The sequence below is a fragment of the Castor canadensis genome, chromosome 10, assembly GCF_047511655.1.
Source record: "Castor canadensis chromosome 10, mCasCan1.hap1v2, whole genome shotgun sequence".
NCBI classification, from domain to species: Eukaryota; Metazoa; Chordata; class Mammalia; order Rodentia; family Castoridae; genus Castor; species Castor canadensis.
The window spans coordinates 228,139-242,448 of NC_133395.1; the positions used below are offsets into that span (position 1 = coordinate 228,139).

The following is a 14,310-nucleotide window of genomic DNA, read 5'->3' on the forward strand; positions in this document are numbered from 1 at the left end:
TGCCCACATGTACCCTACACAATGTGTACACATGTGCACACATTGCACACATGTGTTCACACTCTGGGACCGCTTGCAGAACAGAGCTGCAGTGTTGTAGTCATGTGTTTCCTGATGGTATCCCCGTTTTCTGAGATCCACAGCAGTAGGATTGGGTCAGTTCTGGTCCTGTGAGTCTTGCAGAGTTAAAAATGGTCCCTGATTCTTGTACAGCCCTTAGTCTTTTTTCTTCCTAACACAGCTTGGGCTCCTGAGACACTCCAGTGATGTGGTCTAAACTTCAAGAATCTGGGTGTGTGTTTGGGGTCACCTGGGGTCTGAGAGCTCCTTTGATGGCTTGGTCCCTGCTCCCATGGCCTTAGTGCTGGAATACACCTGTTCTTCCACTTTCCATAACTTGAGATCTTTTCCAGCATTTACTTTTGAATTTTAAATATTTTATCTTTGTGTAACACACATTTTGCTTTTAGGCCCACACCTTGGTGACTTTTTCCTGTATTTGTTTCTGATCTGTTCTCTCAGGTAGTTGTGTTGGGCAGGCGTCTAAGACCAGCCTCAGTACCCCAGGCTGTATGCCCAGGAAGCCGTACTGGGATTCAGGTGAGAGGGATATGGCTATAAGGATAAGCCTGAATCCTCTCAGATCTGTGTAAAGAAGGCCATGAGCAAACATTGGAACTTGAACTGTACTGGGTAAGAAATGACCAGAGCACCCCTGCAGGTACAAGTCATGGTCTAGTGATAGGAAGTGAAAAGTGATAACTTGTAGATCACTGGATTCTGAATGTAGACATCCCTGCATCAGTCACTTTGGGGCAGGGTGTTGGGTGGTTTTCTCATGAGGCTTGTTTTAGGTCAGAATTGTTGGTGCAAGCCTCTGTAGGAGTGGATGTCTTGCAGGAGGGGCATGTGGAGATTCTGCTGGGGTACCCAGCCCACACGGCTTCTGATTGTCCCCTGTGTTGCAGTTATGTAGCAGTGACTCCCTCAAGGAGCCGCAAAGACGATGTCAAGCCCTTAGTGTGGCTCCCCAACCCCTCAGCTGGCCCCATCTGTCTGGAATCTGTGACATTCCTTTTGCTGTTCATCATTTCCTGCTCTGCACAGCAGAGTGTTGGAGAGTTTCCTCAGCATCGGGACCCAAGAATGTGTTTGTGCATGTCCTGAGTGGAAATAAAGGATCACGTGGAAAGAAAGGGGGGGAAAAAAACTTAAAACACTTTTCACTGTTTTTTGCTGAGTGGATTGATTTAAAATTATTTTGTTTCATAAAGTATATTTCTCCAGAGATGCCTCCTTTCCCTTCCTTGTCCTCTTCCTGAGCTCCAGAAAAATCACCTCCGCTAGAAAACTGGAGGGCAGGCTGGGAGGAATGGGTAGGCTGAGGAGACACAGAGCTGTGTCCTCCTCCAAGTCAAATACACCTTGCCTCCTTGCCATCATCATTCACCATCATTAGTAACAGTGGTTCTGCTCCCTGCACCCTCCCCTGGACTGGGTCACATCCTCTTTGTAGCTGCCCCCAAACCCACTGTGTTGTGAATGTGGGAATGGCTTGCCTACACCAGAAGCCTCTTGCGCTGCTTGAGATGTGACATTTCTCTTGGAAAGCAGAAGTAGGGAGGTTGGGGAGGTCGGTAGACTGGTGGAGTGGGGTCACAGATGCAGTATTATATATGCAGATTCTGAGGAATCTGCAGGAAAAGCAGGCAGGACTGACTCAGAAGGGCTTGAACATTGCCTTGGGGCCATGTACAACACCTGCGTTTGATCTTTGCTTCCTTTTAAGGAAGGACCCTCAGTGTATAGGGTCCTTGTCATAAGGGCAAGTGAAGGGCAATGTAAGACAGTGCTTTTTCAGCCAGAGAAAAGACTAAGAGGGAGGACAGGCAGGCCCTCAAAGGACTCTGGGGTTTCCCAGTGACCTCCACCTTCCAGGTCACAAGCAGCCGCAGCCACAGAACCCTGTCACCCTTACTTGGCTTGCTGGCTCTTATGACAGACAGTGGCACATACTCTGGTTGGAATGTTGAATGTCCCCAAAGTTCCTGTGTTAGAGGCTCAGGGCCTAGGTTGGTGCCATTAGGAGGTGGTGGAGCCTTTAGGAGGTGGCTGAGTAGGATGTCTTATGTCATTGAGGGCTGTCCTCAAAAGAGACTCTGGGATCCCTCCCCACCCCCCATTCACACCTGCCATGAAGTGCTTCCACAGTCCCAAAGCCACAGGCCAACTGACTGTGGACTAGAACCTCTGAACTGAGTCAAAATAAACCTTTCCTCTATAAGGTAACTACCAGTGTGACCACATCAGTGAACTATTTTGTAGTCTGTAGGAAGTGATCTTGCAGCCAGCCTCACTCAGAGTGGGTGTTTGTGTTATGCCCAGCCTTTCCAGGCAGGGGAAATAGAGTTCAGCCACCTGGGCTCAGAGTCTTATCCTAGGGTGCTGGCTTACCCTGCCAGTAAGAGTTGTGTTCATCTGCCCGACTTGTACCCAGCAAGAGCTTATGGGGCTGCCTCAGCCAGGGGACACTGGCCGCACTAACCAGCTGCAGTGAAGGCTCACTGGGTCTGAGGTGTTTTCAGGTTGCCAGACCTTGGCTCTGTGCCTCACTCAGCAGGTCTGTGACTGCCAGGCCTGTGACTGTCACAGAGCTGAGTACCTGCTTTGGCACTCAGACCCCAGAATTATAGAGAAAGCCCCTGGCTTTGCTCCCTTTCTCTCCTGGGATTAGTTGGGTCACTTTGTTGTTGATGCTTTGGAGGTGGGGATGCTGAGAAATCAACACCAAACAAGTGTTGTAAGCAAGCGTCCCACCTGCCCTTCAGTGAGCACTAAAAGCTGCTCAAATCATATTAAGGGATCAGAGTGAACAAGTGTTGGTAAGAATGAAAAGAATCAAATGATTTGACAAGTAAATAGTCCATGGGACTGAACTCATTTCACCTGTGTGGCTTAAAGACCACAAGAATATTTTCTGTCTATCTGAGGGCAAAATGAGTTCTCATTCCATCACATACTATTAAGCAAATGAGTGGCTGGTTTTCATGGGTGGAGCTCATGCTCACTGTCAGAACTGGGAAATGCTGATTAATTCATCTGTCTGTCCCAGGCCCCCTTCTCCCCATTCCTCAGACATGCAAGCCCAGATATCCCAGAGCCCTTTCCAAGATAGTTTTGGACTCAAGTCTAATAAAGGAAACCTCAGGAAATCCAGAATAGAAAGTTAGCACGTGGCCAGAGGAAATTCATTTTAAGCTCTACAGATAAATTTGTGGTTTGACTTCCTAATGGCACAGCATCAATCAGTTTGCTGAGTTCAAGGAACTAGTTCGTTTAGGGTCTGCTTGGAACTTGGAAGTGCAGGATGAGAAATTGTGGAGAGGAATGAGCACAGCTGAAGCCAACTGATCTCCCACTGTTCCACTGACCAGGATTCAGGTGGCAAATGCTGCTGGGCTAGCTTTCTTGTTAGCAGGTTGCTCTTGTTGTCAAAGGTTTGCCAGAGTAGGTTGGCCATTGCAAAGGAACTCAGCAGTGACCTGCATCAGGTTTAAAAATGTCTCTGACATCCTTTTTTGTTCATCCTCAGCTGCTCTGCAGTCACAGGCAGCTTTCTAGTGCCGGGCCTGTTGAGGAGACCTCTGACCTTGAGGCTTCACTGATGGTGCTCATGCGTGACACTATTGTAGGAGGCAGAGCAATGTGGATAAACTTGCCTTCAGTAAACATGGAAGGAGCCTGGGCTCATGGAGGGGTGTGTGGCTCAGGGAAGCAAAGGGTTGTCCTCACACTGTCTCCCATTAGTTAGGTGGGACTCATGCCCATGTCAGGGCTCCTTACTATTCTTGGTCAGCGGCTACCAACATGGCCTGGCCCCCTGATACCCCAGGGCCTTATGACCTCCCCAGCCTCCATCTAGCTCCCCTGTCCATCCTCCAGCCCTCCTGTCCTGCCCATCCAACAGCATTCCTGTCTTGTCTACCCTCCAGCCTTCCTGCACTGTCCACCCTCTAGCTCTCTGTCTTGTCCATCAAACAGCATTTCTGTTCTATCCACCCTCCACCCTTCCTGTCCTGTCCACCCTCCAGCCTTCCTGTCCTGGTCATCCAACAGCATTCCTGTCCTGTCTGCTCTCTAGCCCTTTTGTCCTGCCCACCTTTCAGTCCTACTGTCCTGTCCCTGCTGTCTACCCTTGAGATCTCCTGTCCTATCCACCCTCTGGCTCTCTTGTCTTGTCCACCCTATAGCCCTCCTGGCCTGCCCACCCTCCAACCTTCCTGCCCTGTCCATTCAACAGTACTCCTGTACTGTCCACTCAACAGCACTCCTGCCCTGTCCACTCAATAGCATTCCTGTCCTGTCCACCCTCCAGCCTTCCTGTCCTCTTTACCCTCCAGCCCTCCTATCCTCTTTACCCTCCAGCCCTCCTGTCCTGTCTGTTCAATAGCACTCCTTTCCTGTCCACCCTTTAGTCTTCTTGTCCTGCCCATCTTTCAGTCTTCCTGTCCTGTCCACCCTCTTGTCTACCCTCTAAGCCTTCCTGTCTTCTCATCCTCCAGACCTCCTGTCTTGTCCATCCCTGTTCTGGGCACACTCACAGTCTTACTGGCCTCTCATTTCCTCTCTGAAGGTCAAGTTCCTGGTGAGGATTCTCTTTGAATCCCTTTAAACTGGGAGTTGAGCTCAGGGCCGCCTGGAATGTCTGCATCTTCTGTGCCCCATGGGAATAGAAATCCCTTGGTCTGGGCACCTCAGCAAGGGGTGCTTGCATGCTTGTCATCCTCCTGGGTCTACCCCTTAGCTGGCTCTCAGAGTGGGGTCCCTGCAGCCACAGCATCAACATCACAATGCAGGGATTTGGACCTCTGCCTGCAGAGCCAGTAGCTAGGGCTGGGGAGGTGATCCCTGTTTCAATAGGCCCTGTAGGGGCATCTGATGCTGCTCAAGTTTGAGAACATGGTGTCTTCTGGGACAGGTGGGCAGGGTTCCTGCACCCCTTAGCATGTTCCTTGTGCTTGAGCTTTTGGTGAAAGTCCTCCCTCTGGGCAGTTCCAACCTCCTGGGTCCTTCTGTGCACTCTCAGGTGGAGCAGCAATGCATGGTCAAATCTGGGTGCCTCTCAAACCTTGAGCTGACCAGTTTTCTCTCCTGCTCTTTATTTGTTGTCACCAAATCAAATTAGGTTGGAAGCCACCCTGCTTGCCATTGTGGGTAGCAGTTGGACTGCGGGGGCCGCAGAGTTTGCAATAAGTGTCTTGCCTGCTCTATGGAGTGAGGGTAGAGGCGATGCCTGCTCCTCCCTTTGAAGCACCCGCAGAAGATGCCAAGTCAACTCTGTTCTGAGCTGCAGCTCACTTCTCCCACCAGGACAGTTTGGTTTTGCTCAGTCGTGATTGGGCCTGGACTGCTGACCTTGGACGGCTTTACCTGCTCTGCCATTGTCTTTGAGGTTTGGGGAGCAGCTGCATAGTTAAAGACTGTTTGGGATAAGAAGGTGGTGACATATGGCTGTGAACACCCAGCCTTTGTGCAGGGCTGTGAGAGGCTGGGCACTGCAAGGGATGGAGGTGGTGTTTCCTCCATTAGACTTCAGTCTGCAGCCCATCCACCGGTAGAGTCAATAGTTTTAGTGGCCTGAATTATGTTGGTATCAGCTGGCAAAGTGTGCGTGGCCTCATGGCTGGTGAGTGGATCACCCTGTCGAGGTCTGGGGCTAGATTCTCACCCCACCATTCATGTGGGCTCAGGGTCTCTGGGGGGATCTGCTCCCCAGTCAGCACCATTCAGATGTGAATCACTGGGTTCAGGTGCCTCTGTGCAGGCCCTTGGGAGGCTGAGGAGCTGCTGTGAGCTCTGCCTATGTGGAGCTGAGGTATCAGGCTTCACTTGCTAGAGGAGCGGAACCAGGGACACTTGGGCTTGTGACCACTTGCCACCATAGCACAAAGCAGCCAGGTGATGCAACATTGGGTGAGCATGACTGAGTGTTCATGAACTCTTATTTGTAGGTGTGACACTTGAATTGCACATAATTTTCACGTGCATGAAATATCCTTTTGATAATTTTAAAATTTTAGAAATGTAAAGGCCATTTTTGTCTTGTAGACATTACAAATGTGGAGTATGGTTGGGGGCCTCAGCTTTTCTCTCTCTGGTCCAGGGCAGTGTAGTCTAGGTGTGGTGTGGTCTGTGGACCCAGACTGGGGACTCTGTCACCAGAACTCTCCAAATTCTGTTCTGCTGGTTTTCATTTTTTTGTTTGTTTTGTTTGATTTTGACTGTTTCCCTTTTTCTTGACTTACTATTTTTTTTCTGATTACAAAAGAAATATTCTTTCCCTACCCGCTACTTAGGCCACTGTCCTGGGAGCTGGCTGCTATCAGCTACTGAAGGAGAATGAGACTTAGAGAATGAACTGATATGAAGGTAGAACCTGCCTGTGGGCATGGAAAATCCTGAAGGGTTTTGGTTGGGGCTAAGGGTTTTGATTTTGATTTTGATTTTGGAGTCTTGGGCCAACAGAAGGTGAAGTCTTCTCAGTCTGCTCCAGGTTGGTGTCCTGGTGTGAGCTTCCTATCACCCCAGGTGAGCCTCCTGCCCTTGATGTTAGCTCCCGCTGCTCCTTTGTGAGGGCCAGTGCACACTCGTCTGCTGTTTCCCTTTAGAATCTAGGGGTGTTGCAGGGCAGTCCTCATCTTGTAGGACTTGTTGGGTGTTTGAAAGTGCTCTGCTTGTGGGGTATGGATGTGTGTGAAATAAAGTATTGCAGGCATGCTCAGATCCCACTGGAGGTGATCGCCCCTGTTGGGGAGAAAACTGTAGTGTCTGGATGGTCATCTGCCCCCTGTGCAGTTCAGTGCTATGTGGATAGTCACAGCATGGCTTTACCCTTCGTGGTGTTTGAGGCCCTTATATGTCTCACTTTATGCAGCTTGATGTATGAGCTCTGCTGACCTCCATGGTGCAGGAAATGTAGGTAGATGGACGTACACACTGTGGTGTCCAGGTGAGAATGCTGTAGTGGGGCCTCCTTAATCCAGGCAGGAGTCTTGGGAAGATCTAAGGGCCCTTGGCTGACATCAGAGTTGTTGGAGACCCCAACAGACCAGTGTTTGTCCATTCCCTTAATCAATGGATTGGGCTGGGACTGGCTGCTGTTCAGAGCTTCCTGGGGACCTGATGCATGTGGCCAGGTTAGAAGGGAGGTAGAGAGAAGTGGGGGCAGCAGGGCAGTCTATTCTTTCTCCCCATGCTTCTGTCTAAATTTGCCTCCCCAAATCGTGTCCAGCTCATGCCGGTTGAGGGTTGCTGGCAACCGTTGCTCAGGTCTTTGTGTGACTTTTATATATGTGTGTATGTGGGTACATGTTCACTGTAGGTTTGGGATATACAAAAGCTGTAATTCCATATGGGGTGCCTTGGCATGGTAAATCCCAAGAATCCCTTTCTGCTGGGGGCCTGAGCTTCATCATCTGTGGATGTCTGGGAACCGGGGCTGCATTTGCCAGGTGGTGAGTGCTCTGAGGATGCTCTGTGAGAACTGTCCCATGTGTTTCCAAGCTGGCCGCACTACATGCTGTCAGCCTGTGCTACTGGAACCCTCCTTATTAAAGAGCCTTCCTCCCTGTAGCTGGCCATACCTCAGTCTCATGCATGGTTCTCCAGAAGCCATATGGGAAGGTGCCTGTTCACAGTCTGCAGAGGCCTGAGGACCCTGACTGTCCTTCAGACGAGAACCTGAGAGGTTGTTGTTTGGTGGATGAAGGACAAATCTGAAGTCATATTTGGGGTTTTGGTTTTTGCTTTGACATTAGTTGGCAGTCCTCTGTGAGAGATCTACCTGCACAACCTATTGGGCCTAGTGGTTCTCATTCTGCATCCTCAACCCATCTGTATGGAAGGAGGTGAAATAACTTCTGATCCCACGGTGCACAGTTGGCTTCATCATGTTATTATCCAACTGTGATTGGCTTGGGATTATATTGGAGTGTGGGGTTCATTAGTGCCATTTGAGACAGGTGGATAGGCTCTAATGGTGGGCTGGTGACAAGTGTCAATGGGGGATCCAAATGGGCAGGTAAAGTGAAGGAAAAATGCTCAGTGCCATTCAAGAGCTCCTACTGTTTACGTCATGCTTCTCTTAAGACAGAGGCTTTGAATAGCCACTATAGCACAGGTACTTGGTAAGTCCATGGTGCTGGAGCTATAGGCTAAAAGCAGGGCCAACTCACACCCATGACCAAACCAATGTCATGAGAACCTGGGAGTCTGTGGCTGTGGCTCTGTGGCTTGGTGAATGTAGAGCTTTAGTAATGCTACTGCCTTGGGAAACTCTTGGATTTTGACCAAGTCCAAGAGCTGTGTGGAGAGGTCTCTGTGATCCAGAGCTGGATCTATCCACCCTTTCCTTATCTCTTCAAGCACTAGATTGGGATGGATAATGTCTGGCCTTGCTGCTGGCTCTACTGCCCTGAAACCTCCCTGTGGCACAAATGTGTTCATTATGATCATATTAGTAGGTCCAGGGCTCAGTGGGAGGGGTGTGCCTACCATGGGGACCGTGGGTGGCTCTGGGTTGTCCATGAGGAATTCAAAGGGTCTCCTTTCGGAGAGGTGGTGGGGAGAGGGTCTCACACTGTAGACTTCCAGCCCTCAACTCAAACTGGTGGGCATTAACCCACTAATTCCATCACAAGCAAGATGGCGCAACCTGTCCTCATCCTGGTGAGCAGCTGAGTTTTTAGCCAACAGGCTCAGAGGGTCACTTACTGGGTAGCACTGGGTAAGTGACTGGGATGGGGGTATGTACTTCATATGTATCATGGCAGTGTCTCTTGTGAGCCCTAGCAGGCAGGATGGTCCCCTTTCACTGATGGGGAAACTGAGGCATAGAGAGAGGCTTGTGCCTGCTCTGAGGTGGTGGCTGGGTGTGGCATCCTTTAGGGACTCCTGTCCTGGGCTGAGTGTCCTGTGATGGATGCAAGCCTCTGCTTCTGAGTCGCCAGGATCCTGTGGCTCCCTTTGGAAAGGCCAGCTGTAATGTGAACCCCCATCCAGTGATTCATCCTGCCTTGCTGAAGCTGGCTGCCTTCTGCTGACTTCCGCTTCGTGGGATCTGCTTTGGACCTCCTGAAAGAATTGGGTGGGACTGTGGGGGAAGAGGTGGACATTCTTTTTTAGACTGGGGGGGTCCATGAGAAGTGCCATGCCCTCCTCCATGAAACCAGCAGGTTGGAGGTGGGAAGATGAGACTCAGAGCCTTGCCTCGCAGGCAGGACACAGGATGTCTTTCTACCAGGTCAGCCCAAGAGGGAGCCATGTGCGGTTTAGCATGGCACAGGGCCAGGCTTAGGTGTGGCATTGTCTCCTAACTTCTAATGTTCCTCTTTTCATACACACTGGCCTCCCTGCCCTCTGCCCTGGGACCAGTGGAATTTGGGCTTCTTTGACAGGTTCCAGAGAGGAGCCAGAGAAGTTCTGGTAGCTCTGTGCACTTTTCATTTCTTAGACATGATGGTGGAAGTAAAGACTGGAACTTCTTGTGAGTGCAATTTATTTAATCCATGGAAGATTGAGACCTGGCCCTTGGATGGTGAGCAGACAATGTCTACCAGCCAAAGGCTCAGATTCTGAGAGCTAAAAAATACAACTTGGTAGGAAAAAGAACAGCTTAATGGAGGATTAAACTGGAGAGGAAACTCTAGGGAGTAGAAATTCAAGGTGAAATGGTCTTATGGACACAGAGCTGGTGGGAAGATGACTGTCAATGCACTGAGGATTTCCTTTACAATCACGGTTTTAATCAAGAAGCTACTGGGGAGGGAGGATTACATTATGTTAAAGAACAAATGTAACATTTTAAACTTAGGTTATTAGCTGTAGCTAAACTTCAAACATGAAAAGATATTACTCAGAAGGTGAAGGGCTGACACCAGCTTTGTATATAACTTAGTTTGTGGAAATAGGATCTCCTATTAGAGGAGACAAGCTGTTAGTAGCCAGCAGATGTGCAGCATAAACAGTGTCTTGGGACACATGTGTGTCCAGCTTCTGATGTGTAGATGGTCAGGTTTCCTGATGGGCAACAAGTGGCCTAGAGGTGCAGAAGCAGGTCACAGGTACGTGGAGCCTGAAAACAGAAGAGGAAACTATGGCAGATTTAGTGTGTTCCGTGGTGCCCCACCACACCCCTCAAGCCCCTGGCCTTCCATAACCATGACTTCATGCATCCTACCTACTAGGGATCAAAGATACTTGAAAAAATAATTGCATCTGTACTGAACATATATAGACATTTTTCTTTTTTAGCTCTCAGAATAGTCATTATTCCATAAACAATACAATACAACAACTAGTCGCATAGCATTTACAATGCATTAAGTAGAGAAGGCTTCTAGAGATGCTTTAAAGTTTACTGGAGGATGTGTGTGAGTTATGTGTAAATGCACCACTTTATATAAGAGGCTTGAGCATCTATGCGTTTTGGTATCTGTGGGGGGTCCTGGAACCAATCTCCATGGATACCAAGGGAGGCCTATATATAAGAATTTGTATATGGCAAAACATTAAGATGCCTCACGAGACAGTGCCTGGCTCTGCGGAGGTGGATAAGGAAATGCAAGCACAGACGCTGGTCCACTCTTCCTCCCCTAAGTGTCACGGAAGCAGGCAGGGAAATGCAGTCACAGCAGGAGCCCTGGGACTTCTCTGCTCAGATTGGCAGCATTTGAGGGTGCAGGACAGTGGGCATATCACCTCTGACCAAGGGTTCTGTTGCATCTGTATATAAGCATGTATGTGTAGGACTTTTTGTGGGGAGTCCCAGCGGCACAGTTGTCACAATCCTGCAGTGTTGGCAGGTGTGTGGCCACTGCAGTCCCCAGTATATCCTGTGAGGCAGGAGCTGCTGAAGAGATGAGCATTGCAGCTGCGGGAGGTGAGGTGGGTGTCCTGTAGTCTCCATTCTGTTTTCAGACAAGTCAGATGAATGTTGTGATGGTGCTGCCATCCTACAGAACACTGTCTTTGCTAAAAAGGGTTAAGCTCAACCCATGGCCAGGAACGTGGATCATTTTTTTTCATAATGTAGAAAGGCTAGTAGAATAGTATAATATGATGCAACTTTAGTAAAAAGTTCCGTTTATACATGCATTCATTCCTTGTATGGTTGTAGGAGAGAAAAGGACACAAGTGTCCACATCAAATGGTCAGCGTGGCTAGTCTGGATATAGGACTGGTTGAAGGGAGGAGACCAGCCTTGCCTGTATGGTGAGTCGGCTACCATATATGTAGTTCTATTGTAATTAAAACATCTTAAAATAGGGGGAAAATAGTCTCTTTAAGACTCAGTTTCAACCGCATAGCGCAGGCTCTGGGACACTGCAGGTGTGTGCTCCACCAAGTTGGGATTGTGACTCAGTGAACCTATTAGGAGGTTTGACCATAGTTACTTCTCAGGCTCGTGCTGTGGACACCTGCATGGTCTCCATACCACAGCCTGCATCCTCCATCTAGCAGAAGCTGCCTCCTTGCCTGACCCCATCACCAGCTTGGCACATTCATTGCCATTATGGGGCGAGCGTGACTGTCTCAGTGGCCCCAGCTACACAGACAGCCTGTATTCCTCTGTCCCTGTGGAGAACCACAAACCCAAGCCTGCAGTCGTCATAGCTTTGAAGTCTCAGTAGCAATTTTAGCAAAATGCAGACTTTGGTTTTTCCTTCCTTATTTATTACTTGTGACAAGATTGCCCGAGAGCAGAGATCTGATCTCACATGCAGAGGCTGTGTGTGTTCTGTTGCAGTGGGTGCACCCCTGTCAGCCCTCTGCCTGTTTATTTAAAACTCCAGAAATCAGTCACTCTCACAGAACACAGTGGTTTCCTGTTCTCCTCTCCCTTCCTCTCACTTCAGCTTCCAAGTTGAAGTACGCCATGGCTCTCTGCTCTACTTGTTGGGCCCAGCACAAAGCTATTGCCTTGTCTCCAAGCCCTAGGAGATTACTGTCTGCTAACCAGCTCCATGCAGGCTAGCCTGTGCTTTCCCAGGGAGAGGGAGGAGGAGCTCCAGGACCAAGAGAACAACCCCATGCATGCTCACAGTGCCTCATTCCTAGTGGGCCACCAACCACTGAGACACTTGGACCTTTAATCCTCCCATCCCATGTGACTTACCTCATCATTACATGAACCAGTGAAGAGAGGCTGAGTCTGTAGTAGCTTAGCGAAGCAGTGCAGAGGCAGCTGTTGGTGAGGCTGCTCTCCCACAGCCCTTTACCCCTGGGTTTGTCAAGGAGTTTGGCTTTGGGGACACCAGGGCAAGAGGAGAGGGGCTTTGGAACACTTAGCTGAGGGCACTATGCCTGGCAGCTCTAGCTCTGACACAGGACAGTATCCACTGGGCAGTACCAGACCCCACTCCACAACCCCCTCCCACGGGCAGTTCATAACAGGAACCAAGATGACAAAACATCTTCTGCTCACTCACTCAGCCCAGCGCTGATGCTGGGGCAGTGTCTGCCAAGCCACAGAATGCAAAGGAGCAGCTTTGGTCTCAGGCTTGCTTCTTGTCCTCTCCTTATGTCTGACTGTGAAGGTACCCTCTGGATTTCCTCTTAGTCTTTAAAAAGTTTGTTTCTAAGAGGCCATAAATGAATATTATTCTGATTTTCCTAAGGAAATAAGCCTCTAAACAAAGTTTATGAAAAATCAGTGTTTAGTATGGGTCCCTCTCTCCTTCCCTCCCCCACCACCTCTCTCTCTATCTATCTATATCTATATCTATATCTATCTATCTATATCTATATATATATATGTATAGTATGGAGGGCCTTTGCCAGCAGGCACTCTTGGGCATGAACCCCTACAGCCCTGCCTCCTCAAGAGAATTGGTTTATGCAGTATATGTCTGAGCTTTGAAAGGACAAAGACCATCCCCAAAGGATGCTAGGTTTTCCAGGACACCCCAAGTCAGCCAAGGCTGCTGTTCAGTGCTCTGTAGCCACGTGGCACCTCCTTGGTAACCTTGTCTCCATGAGGCCCAAGGTACACCAGGGTAGGAAGGTGTATACACAACCCAAAAAGGGGACCTGATTGTCAACTCACATCATAAAGCTGACACACTTGGCTTCTTTTTGCAGATAGTACCACCATCACCAAGAATGACAATGCAAACAACACCATCACCACCACACCACCATCACCACAAACAACACAAACTTCACTGTCTGTACCACTACCATCATCACCACCACTGCCATCACCTCTACCATCACCACCAACAAAACTGTCACCATTGTCATCACAACCACCACCACCATTCCTACTATTACTATAACCACAAAGAGGGTAGACTTGTCTCCTGCTCTGGGATGTCCTGTAGCCATGTCTGGATGGACTTAGCAGAGCGAGGCATCAGCCCCACTCTTGGCTGAGATAGCTGGTGGTAGGACAGGGTTCCAACCTGGCTCCAGACTGTCCACCTGTCTTCAAGCTAGACTGCAGTGGCCTTCAGTGTGAAGCTGGTCCACACCATATTGCCCACTGATGGTCCTATGTCATTTGCTCTTTTTTGCAAGACTGGGACTTTGGTTTCCTCAAAGTTGTTCCTGTGCTGGGGGTATGGCTCAGTGGTAGAGCACTTGCCTAGCATGCACAAGGCACTGGGTTCAATCTTTTTTTTTTTTTTGTCTTTTCTTTTTTGGTGCTGGGATCGAACCCAGGGCCTCGTGCATGCTAGGCAAGCACTGTACCACCGAGCTACTTCCCAGCCCCTGGGTTCAATCTTTAGCACCACACACACACACACACACACACACACACACACACACACACACAGAAGCTGTTGCCATGATAATGATGCCCCTGCCTGGGGGAGGGGGCGGGGAACAGGACCTTTGTCTTCTCAAGGAGATTCTGTGCCTCCTGGAGCCTGCAAAGGGTGGCCCAACATGGCCTCCATGGCAGCAGTTTCCTTCCAAGGAAGCTCTGTTGTGTTTAACCTGGAAAGGAGAAAGTTGAACACTGTGTGGGGCCAGAGGCTCCTGGGCTAGGCAGTGCCTTGGACCCCCAGGCCCTCTCCCTGCCTGGCTTGGCTAGGAACATGACTCTGGGGAGACACTGGTCTGGGATTGATCAGGCAGCCAACACACCTGTGGGCTCCACATCAATCTGCAGTGATGACTTGATTCCCTTCTTCCTGGCCACTCCTGGCTGAGTGGCTCAGGCCTCTGGGACTCAGGGATTCTCCCTCTGGGGAATCCCACCAACCAGAGAAGAACTATCAGGAAACACCTGGAATCTCACAGTGA

General features: G+C 49.6%; 1 protein-coding gene across 2 annotated transcripts in view; it reads left to right on the top strand.

The window, feature by feature from the left end:
• Window positions 1-14,310, top strand: part of Rasa3 (RAS p21 protein activator 3) — a 108,632-nt gene that overhangs the window by 8,384 nt on the left and 85,938 nt on the right. The gene's annotated exons all lie outside the window — the stretch shown is intronic.